This window comes from Sinohyriopsis cumingii, chromosome 11 (genome assembly GCF_028554795.1).
Source record: "Sinohyriopsis cumingii isolate HCF-2022 chromosome 11, ASM2855479v2, whole genome shotgun sequence".
In the NCBI taxonomy this organism is placed as follows: Eukaryota; Metazoa; Mollusca; class Bivalvia; order Unionida; family Unionidae; genus Sinohyriopsis; species Sinohyriopsis cumingii.
In genome coordinates, this window is record NC_142971.1 from 9,353,274 (window position 1) to 9,373,431 (window position 20,158).

Sequence of the window (20,158 nt, forward strand, 5' to 3'; positions counted from 1 at the left end):
CATGTGTTCGACCTCAGCATTTATGAATTGGGTTGGCGATACTAAACCATTGTTGTTAGCATAGCATCTTGTAAGTTAGAAAATGGGACCAATGCGATGTTCCATAACAAACAAAGACATATTCCGTTATACAGACTCTCTGGTTCAGGAATGTACGTCGAAACTATGTCTGATATTGGGTAAAACAATTTGTATTACTTTAGTTATTGCTATCATTGTTGTGGGTATCGTATATCGCTACAGATGGAAGTTAAGTTACCTGTATAAAATGACCATGAATAGGTCCAAAGGATAACACCCCATTGGTAATTTTGATACTGACAATGACTTTGTATATGATGCCTTTATTTCCTTTGCAGATGAAGATCGCGAGTTTGTTCGAGAAGTCATGTTGAAGAAATTAGAGCACGAAAGAGGGATGCGGTTGAGTAGTGAATGGGGCCACCCTAGGGTCTATGGGAATTAGCATTAAAAACACCCCTAGGCCACTCTAGGGTCTATGTAAATTTACCATGGACAAAACCTCTGGGCCACTCTAGGGTCTATGGGAATTAACATGGACAAAAATCTTGGGCTGGTCTAGGGTCTATGTAAATTTAACATTAATCACTCTGGGCCACTCTAGGGTCTATGGGAATTAACATGGACAAAAATCTTGGGCTGGTCTAGGGTCTATGTAAATTTAACATTAATCACCCTGGGCCTGTCTAGGGACTAGGGGAAATGGAACAGGGTCGGGACCCTATTTTAATATGATCCCGACCTGATGGGTCTATATATTTTTAAAAAACATAAAAAAAAATAATAAAAAAAGAAATGGGGTAGGCAATTGAAATTCTATCTCTTTTCGAGAGATTGGAGTGGCCCTGAAAAGGGCCTTTGGGTTTCTTCTTCTTCTTCTTCTTCTAACTCCTTAACTTCTTTATCCATCCCCTTATTTTTTCCATCATTCCTTTCTTCTTCTTCTGATCTGTTTCCGGTATCCAGTCCGGGTGACCCATGGCTCGGAACTTCTGTTGGATTTTCATCCAGTTAGCGTTTAGTTTCTCTAGTTCTACCCTTTTCTTTCTATTTTCTTCTTCTTTTCTATCTTTTGCCCACCTGTCCTTTATTTTCTCCACTTCTTCATCTATCACCTTTCTCATCTTTTCTTCCCCTTTTATCAATTGTTCAACACTCCTTTTGACAAAGGGCCACTCTGACCTTTGTTCTATCTCTTCCAAGAACCTTCTTACTTCTTTTACCTTCTCCATGGCCTCTTTTATTGTCCCTACTCTGACATAACGGGGATTTATCAGCCCTCTCAATCTCTTTACTTCTTCAATTAATCCCTCTATCATCTGCCTGGCTAATTTTAGTTCGTTCACGTAGTGCAGACTTGTTCTTAACTTCCAATCTCTTTCAATCCTTTCAACTCCATATTCACCATCCACCATCCAAAAATAAACATGCCTTAAATCATTAAACAGTTGGGACACTTCCATCTTCCTTTTTTATTCCTTAGAATGGTGCGAACGACGAACTTTGTGGGTTCTTATAGTTAAAGCGCGGACGTGATGGAAAACATCCCCTAAAACAAAATTAATATTACCTAGATCATAACCAAACAACGCGCGGACGTGAAGGAAAACATCCCCTACTTTTCTCATTTCATATGATCTACTATCCACATACCTGAAGCAACAATAAACAAACCCAAAATCTACTATCCACACACACAAAGCATTAAAATGAAACCCCAAATTTACTATCCACACAAACATACGTGATCACTTACAAAGCCCAATAATCTACTATCCATACAAACGTACGTCAGCTCTTACAAACACATACACTCACACCACATAAGAGTCAGTGTTTATATTCACACTACTCTACATACACACACTGGCAAATGGATTACTATTTCTTTTCTAAAGATTGGGGTAGCCCTGAAAAGGGCTGTTTGTTTTTGAACTCCAGTGACACCTGGTTAATGATGGCACCTTCCAGGTCTGGTACCACACACACATCTTCTTCCCCAGTCTCCTTTTACTTTTTTATCTTGGGAGTGCAGAGGTGGGATAAGTGGCTTCTTAATCCCAATCTGCTGTCTCTGGGATTCTGAAATTTCCTCTCTCCTTTTCCTCCTCTTCTATTTTTCTTCTTTCCTCCTCTTTCATCCTTCCCTCTTCTACTATGGCCTCCGCGGCCAGTTCATTTAGTATGCGCCTGGCATATTCCAGGTGCATCTGGAGTTCAAGAAGTTTGCTTATTCTGGTATTCATTGTCTTGTTAACGAATGAACAGAGTAGCTAGACTGCCCAGCGAGTTTCAATTTATAATAAAAGCGCGGACGTGATGGAAAACATCCCCTAAAACAAAATTGATCTTACCTAGATCATAACCAAACAACCCGCGGACCTAAAAGAAACACTCACTCACTTTTTTTATACTACCCATCGCTATTCTAAAAAATTTTATTAAACAAATAATATACTATCCACATACGCAAAGCAATCAAATCAAACCCCAAGTCTACTCTCCACGCACGTCAAACAGCAAATAAAACACCCAACATGATCATTATTTACTATCCACACAAACACATACACTCACACCACAAAAGAGTCAGTGTTTATATTCACACTTCTCTACATACACACATTGGCAAATCGATTGTTATTTCTTTTCTAGAGATTTGGGGTAGCCCTAAAAAGGGCTGTTTTTTTTTGGTTTGCTATGGCAATCTTTTAGTTTCTAAGAATGCGACGTCCTCTGACGATAGACTTTCTGACGATAGGTCTGCTTCTTCGGAAAGAGAAGAAGAACTCTTTGGTGTCGATACGACAATCGACAAAGCCTCTGTAAGGTTCAGGTTGCTGCTGCTGCTGCTGTTGCTGCTCTCTCTGCTGTTTCTGAAGTCTATACTTCTCTGTCCATTCTTCTTTCTCCCTGTTCACTTCTTCTCTGAAGAGCTCTTCTATCAGGTCTTCAGTGACTTTTAACATTCTCACATTCTCTATCTCTTCTGGCTTCGGTATCAGACTGTGTCTGACCCTATGCAAATTCACGTAGGCTTCGTTTAACTTAGCTAGTTTGGAGCACATCTTCGTAGGAGGATGAGTAGGCAATTAGACTGGAAACTACCCCGGTTTTTAAAGTCAAAGCGCGGACGTGAAGGAAAACATCCCTACACGGTTTTACAGTCGGAACGTTCAATGAGTGTCATGAGAGGGACAGTAAGAAGTCAGAGAGCATGAATCAAAATTCTTATAGCCAAACAAAAAGACAAAGGCACTTTTTTTGAAAACAACATTTTTTTTAAAATTCAAAATCACTTAACACTAACCAACAACTCTAACATTTTTAACAATAATCCAACAATATAACATCAAACAATTTTTTTCAAATGACAAACATTTTTTCAACTAACACATTATTTTGGACAAGGCTGACAACGTTGTGAATGAAATTGTGATTTCCACTGTTGGAAGTCATTAGGCCATTGATGGACACTACGTTTCCTAGCTTGAGACAAAAGATAAGCATAATGGTCACAAAACCATCGACCTACTTTCACATCGTTTGTAGAAGAAGAACCAGGATCAAAATGAGTCACTAAATGTTCTAAGGAATAACCCAGGCTGCGATGATGCAGAAAATACACACAATATTGTCCACACACCAAGGAATCTGTGCCTTGTAATTTCACATTATTGAATCGGGTGGTCTGAGCATTTCTTCTCATAAAGTCAATGATATCGTCTTCCAAAGGGGGCAATCCATACGAATCGAAATATTCCACACATCCTTCTTGAGGAAAGTAGACGGCTACCCAGTGGGTTCCTGGGAGATGACTGTCGTCCGTGTTGATTACATAAGCTAGATGGTCTTGAGGTTTGCGATGAGGGAGTTCATCTTTAGCACAGACGACAGGATTCCAAGAAGCCGTGTACGAGCTGTGGTTCAAAAGGTAATAAAGTTCCCAGGTATCCATTGATTTGTGTTTTTTTTTCTTCACAGGTAATGATAAGTGATCAATTCGATCCTGACTTTTTGCTTGAAAATGTCTGACAAGTAAAAGGCGTTTAGCTCCGACTTCTTACTCTGGTCCAAGAGAGATTCGATGCGACGGCACTCCAGAGGGGTTAATGGAGGAAAAGAATGTTTATCCAGGCCTTTATACCACCCGTTCAACACGAATTCTATTTCGATGTGATCCCAAGCTTTGTCCAGATATTCGTCCAATTTTTCTTCTTGACTTAACATCAGACATTTGTCGTGTTGAATTTGACTGGGATGATCGTTGTGACATCCATAACACTCTTGCTTGATCAATTCTTTCATTATATCTGCCAGGAATGTAGCAAAACAGGAGACTAAATGGGCTTCTTGTTCTGGCCATCTCGACTTCATCATGATAACTTCTCCATCTTTGTCTTGAGATTCTTCTTCCCCGGTCTCCTCAGATTCCATCTCCAAAGTTTCTCCACTAGTTAAAGAGGGATAACAGTCTTCCATGGCTTCTAATAGTCTAGAATGACTTCTCTCAAACTGCTGATTTCTATGGTATTGTCAAATTCTGCATACAAGAGGACGTTCACTGTGTGATCTGGAGGTGGATTTGCAAACTGAAGTTCCACACGAATCTGACCCTATTTTATAGAGTGGAAACGTCCCTCGTCGCTGCCTTGGTCTGGAGTGAAATCAAAACCCCACAAAGCATAGCCTCCTGCATAATCGTCGTACGAAATACCGTGACTGGTGTTGGTTCCTAACTGTCCGGTGGCTTCGTACAGGGACAAGTACGATCTCAAATAATTCTTCGCGACACCAAAGTTAGGCTTAAAGGGTCGGGTACACAAGGTCTTGCCGTCGCGACTGACTTCGATCTTGGACACATTGTAATGTTGAAACTCAAAAGGATTTTGATCGTGTGTTCCGTTGAAGGCTGAATTCCTGATGATACCAACAATCAAACGCTTGGGTAACTGTCCTTGGAACAGATGATCTTCGATCATAGATCGCTGTCCAGCGGGAATGGTGAACGTTTTCACTTCTACGCGTCGTATGGGATACTTGGCGGTCGTTCTGCTCAACGTCTGACTGACGTCGTTTCCCACTTTAGGCAAAACCTCCACACGACGCACGTAAAGTCGGGCTTCTTGAATGATAGTTTTGTATTCATTGGCATGGGCCATCAAATGGAAAGCGGCACTGCTACGATTCAGTCTCAGACGGATATCCACCCCGTTGAGCAAATACTTTTCTTGTAACCACATGTCCAAATGCAAACGATCCATCAGTTCTAAACGTTGCCCTTGCAGAATTTTCTTACGACGGTCGTTAAACCCCACATTGTGAGGATTGTCATCTTCTGTTAGGACTGTGTCGTTAAACGTGGCTACACCTGCCGTGTCAGGTTTCCATACCACGCAAGCATCCAGATGAGTATTCTTGGCTTCTTTTCCGTACGTCAAGAGATTTTCCAGGTAGGCACGATATGGGTAAGTATCCATGCTGCTGCTGACCAGTTTGTTATTCAAGTACAAGTCCACTTCGCTGAACAAGGAATGCATGAAATTGTTGACAGGAGATACTCTAGCATCGCCTCCTGGATTGGTGTTGTCCATTTTCGTCACTTTCCCTTTCAAGTACAGGTAACTGCTATTCAGATCTATGCAATCTTCGGGCTGTCCTTTGATATCAAACTCGATGGGAGCGGAATCCGTCAAAGAGAAGACGGGATGAAATTTCACCCACTGGGATTCTTGCATGGTCATCATGGTGGGGGGCATGGCAAACAGATCCAGTTCCGACTTGGAACAGGCGCAAGACTCTCGGTACATCACTTTTTTCTGTTTTTTCAATAATCGAAAACGTCTAAGTCTCGAACGGTTCTTCTTTTCTTGGCCTTTCTAGCTTTAGACGTGTGAAGTCTGGTGAAGGGTGTTTTCTTCGTCGTCTCTTTCTGCCTTGTCCTTGCTGAATGCCTGACTCGGTAGCGTGCAGGGCATTTATAGGTGTTTCTCGTCGACCCAAAAGGTCTTTGTCCGTTTGCAACAAGACATTTTCGCCTGCCCTCATGAAGGCTTCTTTGGGGTTTTGTTTGTCGATGATGACATTTTGGAGAAATTCTTTGCCTTGCGTCAATGCCGCATCTTTCAAAGCGTGCAATCCGCGTGTCACCATCGGTTTCAACACCGGGGCCACCGAACGAAAGGCCGATTTTAACATATCTCCTAAACCGTGTCCTCGCTGTCCAGCAACCCCTCGGTACACTGGATACATGACTTACGAGTCGTGAGAGAACCGTTTTCGAAAATGGAGTTTCACCGTGACTTTTTCTTTGGTGAATGGAATATTTTGTCCCAGATTCAGTCCTTGGTTCAGTTCTACCGGGGCACGAAATAACTTGGTAAAAGACTCGTTGTCGTAAATGATTGGTAGTTCCTTTTTCTTGATCATGGCCATTCTCATGTCCATGTCTCCGCCCAACATGTCAAACAATTCAGGACAAAATAAAATGGACACGATTTTACTCCCGTCAAATTTCATCAGGAAGCGACGAGCTGCTTTGTGGTATTCCATGGTGACACTTTTTTTACACTTTCCAAAGCTTTCATAAACACAACATGAAACCTGGAGGCTATGGTGCTGACCAAATGTTGACCACTAAAATAATAGACTGGGGGAATGAACAAGTGATAGGTGGTGTACTTCTGATTTTTTGTGCCAGGGGTTTTCTTGTCATATTTGCCATAGGTATCCAAGTACTGTTGCAATGGTTCGTCATGAACTTCCACATCAAAAACATTTTGATTGGGAAGGACATTGAGGACTTGGGTCGGGTGAATTATTTCTACTAAAGCCACTTCCCAATGGGCTTCGTGTTCTAATTGGATGGCTTGAGGTAATTTGGCCGTATAACAGCACAATGTGTTCTTGGGAAACACCTCTATGGAACTGTCACTGGGTAAGGTTAAGTAAAATTGGTTGTTATTGTTCATAATTCCAGAGTTCTGTGGCTGTCCGAGGGGTTATTGGACGTCAGAGGAGTGTCTCCGCCCAAAATGGGGTTGTTATTGTTGGAGTGGTGACTGACACTGGCACTGGACACAAGGTTCCCGTTGTTCCCGTTGGAAGAGAATTTCAGGGAGGGATTGGGAAGCAGGTAACCGATGCAACTGCTCAATAAAATGGTCCACAATTGTTTGTCTCCTTGTTGCAAACTCAAATTGGCGATGGCTGCCCCGATGACACAATACACCACGAAGATTTGGCAGAAAAAGACGATTTGCGTTTTAGGCACACGTTCTCCACATCACACCCACAAAGGTTGTTTTTGTAAATCTTGCACAGAAGAACTAGGTGAAGCAGTGTTCGGCGTAGCTGCGTCTGTGTGAAAGGGCATGATGGTCACTTCTTTTTATAGTCGATGACTTGCGAAGCGTCGATCTAAGAATCAAAACTGGGTGGATATCCTTTCCAACGTACTTTCACTTCTTTGACACGCCTTTTACCCACTTTACGGGTTCTGCGTTCTAGAATGCTTTCGATGTCGTACACGTCGTCTTCTTTTTTGGTGACACGTTGTAACTCGGGTAAGTAAAACGTTCCTTTGAGTACTTCTCCGTTCATGTCTTCCAATTTATAGACGGCAGGATGACGACCATGCACTCGTCCAGTAACATGAAACAATTCGGTCGTCCAGTTAGGTAAGTAACCTTTGTCGAAAGTGCGTTTGGTTTTGCCAATGCGCACCCAATCTCCTACGGCCAACTCTCCACTTTTCTTGGGGACAGCCCTCGTCGGGGACGTACCAAACAGGCGCTCAAACACCAACACTTCGTTGTCGGGAGTCACTTCTTGCGGGGCACGTCCGATGCTTCGATGGTAAGATTGGTTGTACGCTTGCACCAGGTGCGGTAAGATGTCGATGTACTTCAAAGTGTGGTGATGCGTAAAATATTTCCACATGCGTTCTTTCAAAGTGCGTTGAAAACGTTCCACGATGCTGGCTTTGGTTTCGGGATTCTCGGTGGTAAAAAAATGAATGTCACGTTTCTTTAATTCATTTTGGAAAGCTTGGTTCAGAAATTCGGTACCTTTGTCCGTTTGCCATCGAAGAGGGTGACGACCGCTTTGTTTCAACACCCGTTGCAGGGCTCGCACTAACTCGCTGCTCGATTTGGAAGTCAAGGGCACGACCCAGGCAAATTTGGAAAAGACGTCGATGACACAAAACAAATATTTGTACCCGCGATTGTAGCTGGCCAAATGAGAGACATCGGCTAATCGGCTTGCTATTGATGATCGATGCCTTCTACTCGGGTGCGACTTCTGGCAAATTTGCGTCGAATGGGTTTGTGTAAAGTGTAGGTAGCTTGTTCTTGTAACCATCGTTGCACTTGAGGTAAACGGAGACTTTTCAGTCGCGTTTTGGCAGCACGATACAATTTTTGAACTCGTGCGTAACCTGCAGGATGGGAGGGATCGTAGTAAATGCTGGCTAACACTTTTTCCATTTGTTGTTTTGTGTGTTAATAAGGCACTCACTCTTGGAAGATGCTACTGTTTTTCTCTTGGGGTACTCTCTTGGATTGCAATGCTTTGCGTGTGCGACCGGCAATAGGTGTCGAGGAGGAGGATGTCTGAACAGGGGATATCGGTTCTTGTTTCACTTTTGTCTTCCCTTCTGTCTTCACTTTCTTTTTCTCTTGTGATGAAGAAGGGGTGGTCATCATCTTTTTAATCCATCCAATTCTGGAAGTAGCTGAAGTTGTTAACTTACGTACTTTTTCTGGTGTAGTTTGAAACCCTTCTTCTTCTTCTCCTTTTTCTGTCTTGGTCACTGGTAGTGGTGGTGGTGGAACTGGTGATGGTGCTGGACATTTCATCAAGGTCTTAAAATCTTTTAGTTTGGGATGAGGTGTTTCGTCTGAGGCTTTCTGGTGAAAGAGTTGCAGTCGTTGCAAGAGTTGACCGTACTTTTGCGATTTTTCTGTTTCGGACAAATCTTGGCGATCCATCAAGGACTGCAATTCGTGTTGTAACTGGGACATCTCGCTCAAATGGGGGTTGGTAGGTAAATGCGGGGTGCGTTGTTCTTGCCAACGATGGTATTCCATCCATCGTTTGTAAGGCACTAAAGCTAGTTTTCGTCCTTCCTTGGGGTTGTCAAGGGTCGATTCTGAGATCTTGGGACTTCCGGGGGCCTTTTTATCTTTCTCCCACCAGTCCTCCCAACATGGTTCCGAGGACTCCTTTCAACAATGGGCCTAACAAGAGGGGTAAAATGCCTCCACGTTGGACCAACATCTTCTTCTTTTGACGAAGGGGGATTTTCTTTTTGAACCATTTGGCGAAGAACGTGACGATGTTTGCCTAAGCATTGTTTCTGGTGTTTGGACAAAGGGATCGTGCCTTTTAAAACGTTCAAACAACATTCGCACACGGTATCGATGACCTCTTTGGAGGCTGATTGAATGAGTTTTTTCGTAGGGGTGGAGAAGCTTTTGACAGGACAGATAACATGTCCCCATGTTTGACTAAACGAGGAGGCAGTCCTTTCCTTTTCTTTCCTTGGGGTTGTTTAGAAGAGAGATGTTTTCTGGATGGTGACATCTTTGAGTCTTCAGCACCAAAAAACACTGATACCCTACTTGGTCACAGGCCTTTTTTATACTGGAACGCGTCGCCACTGATTGTCTTTACGGCGTATCAACTTGAGGACAGGCATGACACGTCGTGCAGGGGTACGTAACGGACTAAATTGAGCCAGTTCTTGCTTGGACAAATCCAGTAAACTTTGTAACATGCCCGATCTTTCTTGGACTTTGATTTTGGGAGAAGGTACTTTGTGAGCAGCAGCCACTGCTACTAAATTGGAGGGTCCTGCCACTGGGGAAGTTCTTGTGGTCATGAACGGAGAAGTTCTTGGTGTGATCAACGTGTCCAAGTACTCATCAGTTCTTGGTGTCATCAACGGAGAAGTGGATGAACTTGACGCTGCCGGAGACGCAGTTACCGCCGTGGCAGGTCCTGGTTTGCGACTGTAAGGTTGCGTCCTGGCCGAAGTGCCTCTCTTGCGACTAGTTTTTTGTGGACTTTTCTTTTTCTGGGGACTTTTTCTCTGTTCTTTTTTTTTTTTTGGGGGCTTCTTTTCTTTTTCCGGGGTGGTGTCTGGTAAGAGGAGGGTCCCGCCACTGGAGAAGTTCTTGGAGATACGGGTCTCCTTCGGGACCTGGTCTTTTTCTTCTTCTTGGAGCTTCGTTTCACTTTTTTCTTGGGGAGTACTTTGGGGGCATTAGGATCCCATCTTAAGCGAATGATGACCCCTCCTAGAGTACCGCTCCCTCCAGGTTTGAAACTGATTTATGTTTTGGTTTGAATGTCGATGCGGGGATAGGCCAGTTGGGTCAAAGCGACTTTGTTTCGATCAAAAAAGCATTTGGTTTGATAAGGAATCTGAATGATCCCTTGCAGTAATTGACGTGCCGTCACCGTGAACCATCGTAAGACTTCTTTGAGACTAGCTTCTAAGACACGAGCCCGTATTTGTGGATTTTTATCTCGACTGATGCCATACAAGGCACGAATCAATTTGACGGGAAGATGCGACTGAAGGGACGTCATGTTCAAACTGTGTGAGACAGACGAAAAGTGTCTGAGGGTTTTATAGATTTTTTTGTGGAGTGAAATTAAGTCGAGGACGGAGACGTGTACAGGACAGGCCCTCCGTCTTGGCCCCAGTGGTGAAACAAGTGGGTACGAAATCGCAAATCCTCGGGGGTCGTAGGTTTCAAATCGACGAGTAAATAGGCGTGTGGAGTTTGAGTGGCATCGTCGTACGCCTGAGTCAGCCAAGATGTCCCTAACTGTTTGGCTAAGACTTGCACTTGCGATTTATCTCGAGGGCTTTTAAACAAGACCACGTAATGCGCATTGAGACTGATGGTGCGATGGGCTTTACTTTGTTGAAACAAATTTTGGGTGATGTAAACGACACTGGCATTACGGTGATGCCCTTTGCGCGTGAACCACAGTTTAATTTCTTCTTCGTCTTCTCCTAACATGTCGTCGAAAATGACCAAATGGGTTTGACGGGAGTCAGAGACGATGCCGTCGTCTTCTTTAGGAATGCCTTCCACAAACACGATGGAATCGCCTTGACTTTCTCGCAAGAGGCTGTACGCCGATTGCCACCCTTTGTAACACCACACGATCCGCTGAGGTGGCCAATCGATCAAATGATGTTTATGTTCGATCAAACGTTTGACTAATTCGGTTTTGCCTGAACCGCTAGGTCCAGCAATGAGCATGTTAAAGGGATGGCGAAGATACAAAGCCTCCCAACTGGCACGATCTAAGTGTTCGTCGATGACTTTGACAGTAGAGGAAGAGGGAGCAGAGACAGCAGAGGTAGCCATAGTGAGAGGAATGTCACTTGTGACACGAAAACAGACATGACAAGAGTTTATATACTTTTTTCAGGAGACGTTTATTGAATGTTTTAAACATGAACACGAAAGACAAAAATACATAAAAGCCAAAGTGAGTAATTTCTGACCACTGCCATTCAGGGTAACGTCCAAGAATGTCACTGAACTCTTTTGATGTAAACGGTCTAAAGCGATATAATAGGATGAATGCACCCTTGACCCAAAGAAATCTAACACACTGGTTGACTTTTTTCACTTTCCTCTTGTGAATTTCTCGGCACAAAAGTTCTACAGTGACCCATTGAGATTTCACTTTGGCAAGTCCCTGCCAAACTTCCTTGTAAATCTTCTCTTGCAGTTCTTTAGGTCATGATTCAATATCATTTTTAAAATGAAGTTTAAATACTGGTCTCGGAGATGTCCAACATTTGACTCCTAACCAATCTTGTTTCTTCTTCGTCAACGACATGGTAAGTTACTTCAATGTCTCGGTCCCACTAAGGGTAAGTAATGACAATTCGGTGACCATCGAGCATGTTCTACGTAGGCCGAATCTTGCGGTTCCCAGTGGTGAAGTGACACACCGCAACTGAAGCACTTGACTTTATCCCCTTCGCCCAAGTAGAACAATCCGGCTCTGGCTAATTCTTCGGGGGTTGGTCCTCCCAGATACTTAGGCCATTTTCCTTTGAACGATTGAAGACGATTTTCAAAGTCGCAGTATTCCGACAAACGCACAGGAAACGAATATTCGTCTTTCACAGGTTCGTTTCGATGAGGGTTGAGTGACATGGACAGGAGTTTGCTCAGGGCTGGACGACATCCGTAGTGGGGTAGACTTGAAGGTGAACATCCGCCTTTAAATGAAACCCAGTAAAGTGTCCAAGAGAACAATCGGCTTCGCTTTCGCATCCCTCAGGTTTGGCACGCACAGCATCACTTTCCATGATAGGGGTAGTGAGAAAAAAGTTCCCATGATGCTTTACGGCATCGCTAAGGTCACAGCGTACAGCATCGTTCCCATCGCAAGGCTCACAATCGCATTCCACTTCAGAAGTCCCATACTTGAAGTGTACCTGTCTGAACTTGTTTTGTGTTTCTCTGAAAGTATTCATCTTGTTCGCATGGTCTTGGTAGTCACAATGAACTATCGATCTTGACCATAGCCCCTTTTTATACTAGTCGCAATGAAGTCTCAAGCTTGTACATCGTTCCTGTTTTATGTTTAGTTTTGGAAGGTACAGTTTCTTAGGTACCGTCATCATTGCACCGTAATGTCATGGGTGGAAAGACCATAGAAAGGTAAGGGTAGTGCGGAGACCATCGAGTATGTTCCAGAATAGCTGAATCTTTATAGATACATAGATCCATTCGTAACTTCAGTCCACAAGCGAAACACTGTACTTCGTATCCCAATCCTGACTCAGGTCCCAAGTAGACAAATCCTGTTCTAGCTAAAACATGCGAAGTAGGTAATCCTTTCCTATCCGTAGGCCATGCTTGAAACGTGTCCAATCGACGGGCACAATCACAATAGTCGGGCAAGAAAACCGGAAAATGGTAGGGTTTGAACTTGGAGTTCTCATCGGGTTTCTCACTCGATTCTTGCTGTGGCGAAGTCATCCTTCTGGTGGGTGGCTATCCTTTTACAACCAATGTTTTATATCAACATGTCCATACGGCAAAGTAAAGTGGTTGGGCAGTCGCACTTGCTTCTGGTACACGATTTGATAGACTTTTTCCAAGGGTCGACTGACGATGTGGTGAGTGGGTAAACGTACAATCTTGTTGGGCTGATAGGTGGTCACTTTAAAGTGTTCATCTTCTCTAGACTGCAAGGCTTCTTTCAATACCCCAAAGTTCACCACTCGACTGGTACGATAATTCAGAGTCAATCCTTTCACTTCGCACTGCGTGTGCACTTCTCCTTGTGGGTCCCGGTATTCGTAACCGTAATTGTTAGGACCACCACTGGCGAAACTTAGAATCTTGTCGTCGGGGTGCTCGTCTGTCCAGGCTCCTAAACGGTCTCATTCGATGTTAGGGTGCTGTTGACTCGGGTGATGGATGTAAATGCAACTGTCCGTGTCAAAGTACAGTACACGTTCCCCTAACAGTTCTAAAGCTTCGTGCAATTTTAAGCGAGCATGAGCTGTCACGTAAGCCGCAATGATGATATTTCCAAAGGGGTCGTTTTGTACAAAGTCCAGGTCTTCTTTGTAATTGACCAAGATCAAATTCTCGCGAACGACGTCCACGTGTTTCATGAATTTGGTTTTGTCGTGAATCATCTGGAAGTAGAGGGAAGGTTCTGTCAAATATTCCGTCTTGGGTAAACACGGTCGTTGTGCAATTTTTCCCCACAAGCAATTTAACATCACTTTGGCAAACGACCGCCTGCCTTCGTTTTTCTCGATGTAGTCTAAAGTGATGCCTTCTTGTTCCCAGTATTTCTCTTTGAATTTAATTTGGTCTTCTGGAGTGTGACACCAGGACGGATAACCACTGGCTTCTTGCTTCAGTTTCAAAAAGGCATCCACGTTGTCTGCGAAAATGCCTTTCTGCGTGGGGTCACCTTTGTGGTATTGTTGTGTCTTGGGAAAGTGGCAAATTTCGTACACTTCTAACAGTTGGTATCCCATGTCCAGAGCTTTGAACAATTCTACGCTGACCCACGTCCCCGTCAAGGCCCGTTCTTCCTGGGTGTGCTGACAAGGTTGGTCTTGGTTGCACAAGTACGGCACAAAGGAAACCACAGTTTGTCTTGGCAATGGTGAGGTAACACGAGATGGTACAAGTCCTTGGGCGGCAAAACTTTACACTTGATCAGACCTTCGTATTGTCGAATGTTTTTCAGGTCGATGTGTTACGTGAACAATTGTGGGTGCCCTGCAGGAAAACGACAATATTTGCACACGTTGGGATACAGCGAACACACGTCCAAGTATTTGATTTCTTCTCCTTTCTCTTCGTCGGCTTGGTACAGCAAACAGGTGGCATTGGTCCTTCCTCCGTACAAACTATCCCTCGGGTTCAGAGGGTCCATGAACTGGTAACTTTCCACGAGGCGTTTAAACTCGGAATCGGTTTTCAAACGGTGGTCGTACTCGTGTTCCCACATTTCCACCACTTGGTATCCTTGCTGTTCTAACTTTAGGCGTCGCTGGCAAGTGTCCTGGTACAAGTCTTCCATGGTTCGTTGTAAAAACTGATTTTTAGTGCCGCGATCAGGGTAACAGACGGGGCATCCGTGAAATAAGCAACCGGTAAAATCGTACACGATCTTGGGGTTTTCTAAGTCGCAGCCATCGACCGAATGCGTTCCGATGGTCTTTTCGCCCCCTCCGTTGCGGGCATGCTGAATCCATTTGTCTTCTTTGTCGCACAAGTAATGTAACCAGCGTAGAGCTTTGACCGAGTATTGACGTTTGACATAGTGGGTCGTTTGAGGACTGATGACAGCTACGGTGTTTTCAGGCATGAATCGTTGCCAGTACACTAAGGAACACGCTTTGGCAATGGTGCAAGCTTCTTTCAAAGGATCGACCCCTCCGTGTTCCATGAACAGTTCTCGAAATTTTCCACAGCAACGCCGTAAAATGTCCACGTCGGAACGACAATACTTTAGCATTTCTTCCTGAATGTCGAAAGGGTCCGAGGCGTGAGCCTGGTACCAAGCGTAGAAAGCTTCTCGTTGTTCGGTACGCATGTTGTCGGGGTCGTAATAGTGAGCCTCAGGTAAATGGGTTAGAACGTCGTGTTGGTTGGCTTCAGTATTGAAAAAGTGAGGAAAGTACCCTTTAGCCATTTCTGTCATTCCAAACGTTTTAGGCAGTCGACTCAAAGGCATTGCCAAGTAACTATCGAATCTTTAAACTGCACTTGTCCCACTTGCATGAAAATGATTTTGGCTCCGTTTAAAGTCACTTTAGGACGTTCGGTGCCTTGTTCCGTATTGTACCTCAAAAGAAACTGTCCATCGTATCCGGAGAAATTGTGAGCCATCACTGTGGCATGGCGATGACAATCTCCGTAACGCTTGATGTCCTCTTGGCTCCACGTCTTGTCGATGGGGTCTATGACCCATCGGGCGAAATCGGCTAGCGTGTTCCTTTCCCGGAAAGATTTTTTCACGTCCTCCAGGAATCTTACTGCAGTGAGGGCAATAACTCAAGATAGGTTCTTGAATGCACTTTTCGCACGCTCGATGAGCCACGCAGAAATTAGGAATGTGAATACCGGTCTCTTGCATGCATTCGAAATCGAAAAAGATGAAATTGCCTTTCTTCTTGTGTCCATCCTCTTTCTCTGGTCGGAATTGGTATTTTTGCACGTAACATTGATGTTCCAAGTCCACGATGTGGTGACAAATGTGACATTTTTTCTTTCCTGAACATACGTGTGCCTTGGCACTATTGGTACGTAGGCCTTGTCCACACGTAGGACACAATCTCAGGAGTTGACAAGCACATTTCTTCTGTGAACCTTGCGTCTTCAAATGTTGTTGGTAACAGGCAGGGCTGACAAACGTGCGCAGACAACGCACTCGTTCTTGTCCTTCGTTTAGACAGGGTGGAGAGGCCAAACATGCTGAGCACTTCGATCCACAATGTTTGTGTTGCTCTCGATTGTTATAGCCATAGTCACATTTCTCACAATAATAAACATATCCCAGGAATGCAGTGATACTGGTAATGGTATCGAAATGTTCATCGTGATGATAAAGGTGAATGTATTTTCCATCCTTAAAGTCTTTCCCTTGAAACAACAGAGGCCCACGCATATCTTGAGGGTGCACTTTCAAGGTGTAGCGTGGAGCTAAAATATTGCAATGTTTGCATCTCAGGAATGCCACAGGGTGTGTCTGTGGACAGGCCGGCTTGTTGTAACAGGAGTTGTGCTTCACTTCGTTGTTTGTCTCGGTCGATTGACGAATGTTCTCCCAGTCTCTTTTCCATTCTGCCGTGTCGTTTTTCTTGGCATAGGTTCGTCTCACCACAATAGGCCTGGGTAAACACATCTCGTCTTGAGGGTTGTGAATTTGGACGAGAATTGTTTTGGTGCTGCGAAGCTCGTCCACCAATAACATCTTTTTGCGTCCAGTCCCTTGAGGAGGAGAGATGTGGGTCATGTCCACTGTGGCTTTTCCATCGGTGATGTCAAACTGGTCATTGGATTGTTGTACGTGTTGAATTTTGTCCATGACTTTGGAAGCAGTGAATTCTGCAGGGGTGCTAAACTCGATCCAAACAGGGGATTTCAAACCGTCATGTTGTATGGAAAGTCTCAAGCGATCGTCTTCTTTGGGTTGACATTGTCGCTTGAGTGTGGTAAGCAAAGAATCCCACAGCCCGGTGATGAACCCTTCTGCTTTCTCCAACGGTACTTCAGCCTTGAAATCTTTAAACTTCACCGTGTATTTGTAAGCCGTGGTTCTAAATTTTCTAGAGGAGCGCTTTTCCGTCTCTTGAATGGAATAGTATTTTTCAGGGTTGACTAAGGGTGGTGAACTTTGTTTAGAGGGTTTGGAATCTGGTTCACTCATGTCCTCTTCAAAATCACTGGCATGAATTTGTGCCAAGACTTCAGCTCTGGTACGAGGCGATAGATCACGTTTCTGCCTCTTACTTTCTTCTTCTTTCTTCTTGAATGAATTGGACTGTTTCATCTTGGTAGCAAAATGTCAAATGACTAAAGTTAAAACACCATGGACTAATTTATAGTCATGGCAGACCAGCGTATATAAAAGGGTATGTGTCTTGTCCTTTCACTATTCATTTCACTCTCAAACCGAGCACAACGATGGAAGAGACTACACAAATCGAACATTTCATCAGAGCTTTGCGAGGGGTCATTAGAAAATTCTCTTCAGTGCAGCCGACGGACTACTCTCCTTCCTTGCGAGATAAAAGTCAAGATACTTGCTATATCTGTCAGAAGAAAGGGCATTGGTCTTCAGATTGTGCAGACCGTCAAAAAAGAAAAAAAGGGGTTAGAAAAGACAAAAGTCAAGATACCTGTTATTATTGTCAAGAAAAAGGACATTGGTCTCCAGATTGCCCAAAAAAGAAACAAGAGGAGTCAGAAGAAGAGAGGGATTCTTCAGAAGAAGAGAGGGATTCTTCAGAGGAAGAAAGCAGCCAGGTAAAGAAAAAGAAACAGGAGAAGAAAAGAAGAAGGGAAGAAAGTGAGGAGGAAGAGGAGGAAAAGAATGTGACGGTGAAGAAATTTAAAAAACAGAGAGACTAAATAATGAGACAGAAGAAGTGTACGAACTTTTTAAAGTGTTCTGTTGTGAATTGTGAATTGGATTGTAAATATTTATAAAAGAATAAATTAGGTATAAAAAGGTAAGTGTCTTTGAGTTTTGATTTTAAATAAGAACGTACACTCACACACTCATACACATACAATAGGGTAAAATGGGTTGATTTTTTTTTGTTTATGTTTGAGTTTGAATGGACGTTGCAATTGAAAGTCTATCTCTTTTCAAGAGACGTGGGTGGCCCTGAAAAGGGCCTTTTTTTGGTGTAGGGGTGAGTTTAAGCAATCAACTTTAACTGCCTTAAGCCTTTGCCACGGCCAAGGCCTAGTTCTGGACTGCGTACTGTTGATGATGATGATGATTTGGTTGAAATCACTAAGGGTGGCACGGTAGGCTTAGTCACAGGGTTGGAGTGTTTAACTCGGGAAGGTCGTATTCTCTTCGGTCGTAATAAAGAAGTCTGATACATTTGTTTCAGACTTCTTAACTCCGCTAAAATGTCTAACAATACCGTGACCGTTTGATTTTCACACCCTTGATTCTTTGCTGCTGCTGCTTCTTCTTGTTGTTGTTTTTTTCTTACCTCTTCTTCTTGCTGTTGTTGCTGTAGGAGAAAAGCTTGTTCCGCTTCCTTTTGCTGTTGTATAAATTTCTCCAATTCTTCTTTCTGTCTCTGTCTAAAATTTTCCACGTGCGGTAATGAAGGAGACGAAGGTTAAGGAACAAATTCTTGCGAGGTAAGAAAATCCACAAATCCCAATGTACCTCTTCTGAAAGTAAGTCCGGGTTCCCTTGGGTGGTCTCCACTGCTGGTGCACCCCAATTGATCGTTTTCTGAGTTTCCGTCATGTTGAATAACTGTTGCATGAATTGACTGCGCACAAGCGCTAGCGAATCTATATAGACCATGTGATGTCACAGACTGCTCTCTTCGGATTGGATGCGGGCTGACAGAATTATGTAACGCGTGTTTGGATTGGTCAATGAACTCAATCCGTTTCAATCCTTCCTCTACCTATAAATAAGCGCAGTTCACTGCATTGATTCACATGTTCTCTACGCTTCAAGATGTGGACCGACGTTGAATCTTCCACCCTTGTATCTTCGATGATGTTCAGGACGGACATACCGATGTATGTCCAATCCAAATGGACAGTTATCCATAGGACCGACACCAGCCTATGGATACGCAGGATTTACGTGGAGAGGCAAGGATGCCTCAAAAGAGTGTTAGTGTATGGACCTACCATTAGACGAAGCCTAAGACGAAGATGTCGTAGATGCCCTTTATGTTAAGGGCATATTAACATAAACCCAAAGGCCCTTTTCAGGGCCACTCCAATCTCTCGAAAAGAGATAGACTTTCAATTACCTACCCCATTTTTTAAAATTATTTTTTTAATTTGTTAAAAACAAAAAAGAGACCCATGAGGTCGGGACCGTATTAAAATAGGGTCCCGACCCTGTTCCATTTCCCCTAGTCCCTAGACAGGCCCAGGGTGATTAATGTTAAATTTACATAGACCCTAGACCAGCCCAAGATTTTTGTCCATGTTAATTCCCATAGACCCTAGAGTGTCCCAGAGTGATCAATGTTAAATTCCCATAGACCCTAGAGTGTCCCAGAGTGATCAATGTTAAATTTACATAGACCCTAGACCAGCCCAAGATTTTTGTCCATGTTAATTCCCATAGACCCTAGAGTGGCCCAGAGGTTTTGTCCATGTTAAATTTACATAGACCCTAGAGTGGCCGACAGGTGTTTTTAATGCTAATTCCCATAGACCCTAGGGTGGTCCCTTTCACTACTCGGTTGAGTGTATATTTTCGTGACTTTATACCCGGTAGACAGATTGCCTCCAACATAATCGAAGCTATTCACAATAGCTGCAAGACTGTCATGCTCCTTACCGAAAATTTCATGCTGAGTACGTGGTGTCTGTACGAGTTCCAGATGGGGTATCAGGAATATATCCACAGTGGCCGAGACACCTTCATCGTTGTTCTTTATGATGATATCCCAACCGAGCGGATGCACAGGGTTATGGACATGAGGTTCGTTTTTCAGTCGAACTCGTAAATTGAATATCCACCGGTGAGTAGATTGGACGGAAATGAGCAGGCGTTAGACATGTTCTAGGGCAGATGTACGCAAGCAATCAAGGAGAGCGGATACTGTAATAAATAGCACGCCGTGCAGGGCTTTAATATATCTTGGGAAATATTAAGTCGTGAATGTTTACAACACCGTATCATCAAATTAAAATTTGTAATAATTCATCTTTTAAAGTATTCAGTTTGAATCGTGCTTAAAGATTTAAATGAAGAGATTGAAATAAATTTGTATTGTGAAGGTCTCATATTTTAAGCATTCCTTGAATGAAGTTTTGTATTTTCGCTTTTCAGAAGCAATTTTCCATCAAATGTATTTAGATAAATGTTTAGAATTTACCTACTCAGCCAAGTA

General features: G+C 43.5%; 1 pseudogene; it reads left to right on the plus strand.

Annotated features, from left to right (window-relative positions):
• The first annotated feature begins 82 nt into the window (after positions 1–82).
• Positions 83–19,771, plus strand: LOC149787596 (toll-like receptor 4; annotated as a pseudogene).
• Positions 19,772–20,158: the final 387 nt, after the last annotated feature.